Source organism: Poecilia latipinna, unplaced genomic scaffold (genome assembly GCF_001443285.1).
Source record: "Poecilia latipinna isolate Pla-1442-1.1 unplaced genomic scaffold, P_latipinna-1.0 Scaffold886, whole genome shotgun sequence".
In the NCBI taxonomy this organism is placed as follows: Eukaryota; Metazoa; Chordata; class Actinopteri; order Cyprinodontiformes; family Poeciliidae; genus Poecilia; species Poecilia latipinna.
This window is the reverse complement of record NW_015113502.1, coordinates 236,523-242,835: the sequence shown is the minus strand read 5'-3', so window position 1 is coordinate 242,835 and position 6,313 is coordinate 236,523. Positions and strand designations below refer to the sequence as shown.

Below are 6,313 nucleotides of genomic sequence, written 5' to 3'. Positions count from 1 at the left end.
TAACATCAGGATTCAGTGCCAGCTTACCTTTCTAACCGGCAAGATAAATAAATTTGCCAATAAACTGTTTATTTTCCTGCAAGAAATCGAAAAAATGTAATTGAAAGAAAAAGACTCATGGGAATTTGATGATCTTTTCCATTTGCAGCATATAAAATCCGTATGATAAGGTCAAGTCCTGCTTCGGGGGAATACTTACCTCACATTTAATCAAATTAGATGTGGCATCAGAACGTGTCAGAGTTTATATGAGGTCTTGGGGGAACTCGGCATGCTGTGGTGAAACACACTGGGATCTGCAGTGTGTGTATGTGTCGGTGTGTGAACTGTAGAGTTCAGAGGACAATAAACTCACCCCGGCTGCAAAACCCAAACTTCCATCCAAGATCCGCTTCTGAACAGGGCAGATAAGAAAAAGAGAATGAGTCCAAGTCAGATAAATCGATGTGTTGAAACCTTAACATAAAAGCAACCGTTCAGTTAACCTCTTAGTGGAGACAACCTGTCACAAAAATTGCTTCGATGTCTACAGAGCCAAATGTTAGACTGTGAAAAGGCAACAACTTTAGAAGCAAAACCACTCAGTCAACAGATGGATTTCTCACACGATGCAGCAACACAATGTCAACAAATCAAAAGAGAAGCTAGCGACGGTAGCTTAAAAAGTGTGTAATCTGAGATCCGAAGAGCCTAAAAGCAGAAAACATTGACCAAGTATATACACGTCTTTTCCTTTCACAGGTAAAAGCAGAAATGAGTGAAGGTCATGGAGCTTTTTGAAGAATCACTTTCCAGGTATTTATTTTGGACAATGGTTCCTTTTTCAAAGAGTTTTGACTTTTGAGGGTCCAGACGACTCTGGACTTTCACTGAATTTAAAATGTCAAAATATTTTTAAAAGTAGTATTTCAAGTTGTAGACAGATATACTTTGCATATAGCTTTGTTCAGGCTTGTTGAGTAGAAGAAAATACGTCAGGTTTGGGTTTATAACACTATTAGAAAATAATTTTGCTTAGTTGGTATCAGTGTTGTTGTGTAGCGAGAAGTTCTTGGGGTCAAATCCTGGTTTGTGGTCTTTATAAATTGAGTTTCCAAGGTTTAACCATGTCAAACATCAATTCAGAGGTTTCAGATTCTCCTAGATTGCACCAGATCTTCACCAGCAAAGCAGCTTACAAAAATGATCTGATGATCCGTTTTAAATTTACAAAAAAATCAAATATCTTAAGAGAAGGGAAGAATAATTAGTTTGAGTGTATGTGTACGCATAAGCAAGACACACTTCTACCCAATGTGTCATCTTACTGGGCTTGATCAGTGAGAGCTCACACTGACAGTTGTTTCAAGTGTTAGCTCATTTGTTTCTAGAGGACAGGATCAATCAAACTTTTCCATAACAGATTATTAAACACTTAATTGAAGAAGACAGGAAACAAAATCAGCAGGTTATCTTAAATGAAAATATGGAACAGTTTTATAAGAGTTTCTAATTAATTTTGCATAGTGCAGAAAGCAATATGGTAAGGCTGTTGCTCTTTCAGTGGCTCATTAACAGTTAGATACAAAATAAAAACACTAGATCTTTAACTCGAGCAAAACTTTAGAAAACATTAAAAAAAAACATGAAAAAAACAAAACAAAAAAAATATGAGACACCAGCCAGATGGAAAAAAAATTACCTTGAGAGAGACTAATGGTAACGGCATTACCATACCCTGTAAAACCACAATTACCCTTTAAACTTTTTGAAGTAGCTTAAACTCATTCATAATGGACGTAGAGCATCTGTAAACATCACTGTTCAAGTCTTGCCAGAGATCATCAGATTGGATTTAAGTCTGGACTTTGAATAGGCCATTCAAACTTATGAATATGTTCTGGGGGAGATGAGTAAAAGGAGCTGAACACATGGCTGTAACACTTTTTTTTTTTTTTTTTTTTTTGTTTCATGCTACCTTGCGTTTGATCATCACATAAAATCCCAGTGAAATAAAAAACTTCCAGGGATAATAATACTTTTTCAAGGCACTGCATATGTTTTTTTTTCTTTTCTTCCTGGACAACTGAGAAATGCTTTGGTTATACACAAATAATATGAAGAATCAAAACGTGTTTCATATTTCACATGAAAAGCAAATTATTAACCATTAAGCTGAAGGCAGAAACAGTGAAAACGGGAAGGACCCTTGAGTGATCAGATCAGAGGGTTTAGATCGAAGACTTGCTGGGGTGACTTTGATCACATTTTCATTGTCATGCGTTCGTTGGTAACAGAGGGATTCTGTTTGACCATTCTGTCATAGAGGATTGATCGATGGCGGTCTCCATCAATGTTTCTGAGAGGGAAGGGCAGAGGGAACTCCCCAAAGGAACTCCGATTTTTGATCACTGGGTTATTACCTGCCAGTCTGACTGAGGTCTTTTATCATCCAGTCAATTTACAGAAGGACATGAGAAAGGAGCATCCACTCAAGTTCAGGTAAGTGTCTACATGATGTATTTCAGGCTTTCTAATCAAAAGACCCCTCAAAAAAACCTGCTTTTGCTTTGTTATTGAGCTTGGAATGCACAGTAAAGTTATTAAAGCAATCTAATTTAGGAAAACTAGGAAAAGAACAACAGCTGAAAGGGTAAGAAACATCCATTTGTCTGCAGAATACATTTATAAGTAAAGTTGAACATGTAAGCCATGCAGATTCAGGAGAAAAGTTTGAAGAGTTGTTGAGGTCTCTGATCACATAGAAACAATTCAGCTATTATTTGGATTCCATAGCAGAGGTCTAACATGCTAATCAGGGAGCTTTGGAGCTGCTAGCTGGAGGATTTTGAGGGAAGGGAGTCAGGGACTGTATTTGCTTTGCATTCCGTCTTTACATTAAGCCATAAGCTAGCTTGTTCCAAACTCCAGCTTTGCATATATGCATGACTAATACCTAAACATTTTCAAACTATCAACCGAAAATAGAATGTGCAAAGCTGTCAGTGTGTACCTGTCGGCTGGAGAAGATGAAGACGAGGGCGGCTCCTGCGGCGGTCAGACCCCAGGTGAACAGAGTGCCCAGCAGGGCCTGGGTCACAGGGCTGTAGCCTTCCAGCATGGTGCCACACCTGGCAAAGCAGGATGCAAAGTCAGTCTCTAAACAAACTACCATTATTCTGTAGTCGCTTTAACAACCGAGAAGATTACAGTATCTTGTTAACATACTGAAACCTTTGCCATTTTGTCACAATAAGGCTTCAAATGTCAAGGTATTTTATTGATCAAAACAAAGTGGTGCACAATTGTGGAAGGAAAATTATATGTGATGCTCAAATTCTTTATGCAGTGGTAGCCACCCAACTGAATGCTTTCTAGAACTTTTTTTTTGCTACACTCACAGGTGCAAGTCCTTATAAATTTACAGACTGGCATTTTTGTCTGTTGTTCTTTGAAAAACGACTCAACAGGGTAGTTGTTTAGCTCAACGGTAAAGCAGGTGCAACACATACAAAAGCTAAAGGGTGGACCCCAGGTATTCATAAGGGGTAGAGAACACCATTGTCTACGAAATGCAAATACCTAAAAACACTTAGAACTGCCTACTTTAATTGTTCAAACACCAAATATGTCTCGATATATTTGGAAACAATCTTAGCACAACATCTACAGTCTTTCCAATCTAGCCAATCAATGCCAGGGCAAATAAATAGCATGCCTGGATTAGCTGTTTTGCAAATGCCAGCCAGTCGCGTGTCAAGTAGTGTTGCGTTGAGGCATCCCAGCTTCCCAAGCTGTTTATTTATTATTATTATTAGATATGTTCTGCAAAAGAATCCACTAACAGGTTTGATTTTCCAAAACCGGAGCAAAAACTAAAATCTGTAAATATTGAACTGCGAATAGGCAGATGGTCGACTGTAGTGCTACTAATGAACAATGACTAGTCTGTCCACAAAATCAAAAACAGCTCAAGCAGAGATTAGTTGGGGCCAATCTCTGAACAGTGATTCTTAAGTCTAACTGGGTTTAGTTTTGAACTTTGACTGGGCCATTCTAATAAATGAACATGCTTTAATCCAGGGGTCTCAAACTCTAGTCCTGGAGGGCCAAAGTCCAGTTAACTAATTTTAAAACCAGGCATTAATCAATGCTTTACTAGAATCTACCTGTGATGCATGTGGCTAGAGTCAGCGTAAAGTCCCGACTGAGTGAAAATCATTATAACTTATTTATGTCACGTTAACGAAGAACAGCTGAAAACTTACTGGGTTTATCAACTGCGGTAGCAATTTGGCTCCAACTCCTTCCCTTGTCATTTCTATATTCTTTGCACGAAATGTTGAACAAACATTAATGTTATTTCCACATATCATCTCCGATGTCCGCTGGACTTCGGATTGCGCCTTGTCAGCTGTTTGGGATTCCCCTCCGTAATTTCCCCTCAGAAAGCACGGAGGAGAATCCGCGCTTTCTGATTGGCTACCTGTCACATTCAGCGTTAAGCTCCCAGTCAGGGAAAAAACCCTGATTTAGATCGGAGCGGCCACGACGATCTACCGTAACACACCATACACTACAGGATGATCGGCTACGAAATCACCAGCGAGAATCTTAGATCGGCCAACGATCTAAAATTGTCATAAGGGCAAAATGGGGACAAAAAATCGTGTAGTGTGAACTATTGCATCAGGATGTGCCCGTCTTCTCTATTTACATCTAGTGATTACTGAAGGGCAATACAGTATACAGACTTTATAATCTGCACTCTTTTTTGAATGCAGTATTTATTTCCACTTTGGCTTTATGTTGTTTAGTTTTTATTTAAGTAAGTTTTTTGTTAATGGAGACTGAGAATCAAATTTATTTTTGTTTTTGATTGTTTTGTTTATCAGTTCCAGTATTATGTGTTCTTTTGAAAATATAGTGTTTCTATCGATGGCAGGAAATCACATGCATTCTTAGTCAATATTATCGTTTATCGCAATAATTTTTTAGACAATTAATCGCTCAGCAAAATTTGTTATCATGACAGGCCTATTTGTTTATGTTGTCTCTTCCATAATTTCAACAGAATATCCAGACCATTTGAATAGAAAAATTGGTTTTCAAATCAAAAATTATTCCTGAAACGTGACCCTAAAAATCAGATTTGAATCAAAAGACACTGAAAGATTCGCATCTCCAGTCGTGGTTCATGGCAAAGAGCAAAGGGAGACTGCAAACATAAAATTAGACTGGCAACTCCAACATCGGCATGCGTGTCCTGAAACCATCCGTTAACTGACCCAGGAGTCGTCCTCTAAGACTGTTTCACCAAATTAAGACGTAAACAAGCATGAAAATCCTGTTTGCTGTGGATTACAATATCCTGCCCTTCTTTATTTGCTTCTCTGTGACCACACCCACAGTGGACTGACTCCCGGCTTCGTAGAAATCCACTGACATGTCACATTGCAGGTCGAATCATGTGCATAAGGCAAATTCTGTTGTAACAGTCCAGACTGTTTCATTCTATTATCTTAATAGGATACTTTTTATTTTTTTAATTGTTTTAAATGTGGTTTTGTGGTTGTGGGTGATATCAACCAAGGAGATAATTGGTGGAGGGAAAAAAAAAAATCCAGATTTTCCAAAAATTAAATCTTCATTAAAAAAAATTTGATTAATTGATTTAAAAAAAACGATGTATCGTCCAGCCTTAACTGAATCAAATATGAAGTAAGAAAACATCCACAGTAAAACACTGGCAGTTTGGTCAAGTATTTCCGACTTTTACGTGAAAAACCTTTGAATAATTGTTGTCCCTTTATTTAATTTTGCATCAAAAATAAAGGAAAAATAAAATTGTTTAACAGAATGGTGAAGCACCAATTAAGATTTCAAACATCAATCTGCAGAAATCTAAGTGCTTCATTCGGTTGATAAAGCTCATCCCACGTTTAGAAATAGTGAATATAGTAAATTTTTTGTCAAGATTCTATTAATCCCACTATAGTAAGATGATACAGTTGAAACCTAAAGTTTATATATGCTAATTAAAAAGACAAACACCTTTACTTTTCACCGTCTGAAGTTAAAAGTCAGTTATAATTTAAAAAAATTAGTTCCATTTGCTAAACATAATTTCCTCAGTATTTGGTAGCCTAGTTTCAACTACATATATATATATATATATATATATATATATATATATATATATATACACACACACATGAAATTTTCTTTGCATTTAATCATTAAATAATGGTAAACAAGTCAGGTGATGCCAATTTAATTCAATTTTCTTGCTTGCAAACGTTTTTGGATCTGACTTAATGGTGTCTGAAATTAA

At 37.0% G+C, this 6,313-nt stretch overlaps 1 long non-coding RNA gene across 1 annotated transcript in view; it reads right to left on the bottom strand.

Moving 5' to 3' along the window:
- Positions 1-310: 310 nt before the first annotated feature.
- LOC106957216 (uncharacterized) overlaps positions 311-6,313 on the bottom strand; it is a 9,903-nt gene continuing 3,900 nt past the window's right edge. The window contains exons 2-3 of the long non-coding RNA XR_001426910.1: positions 2,993-3,110; positions 311-394 (exon numbers count right to left, since the gene is read on the bottom strand). This is a non-coding gene — a long non-coding RNA (uncharacterized LOC106957216). The remainder of the gene's footprint in view (positions 395-2,992; positions 3,111-6,313) is intronic.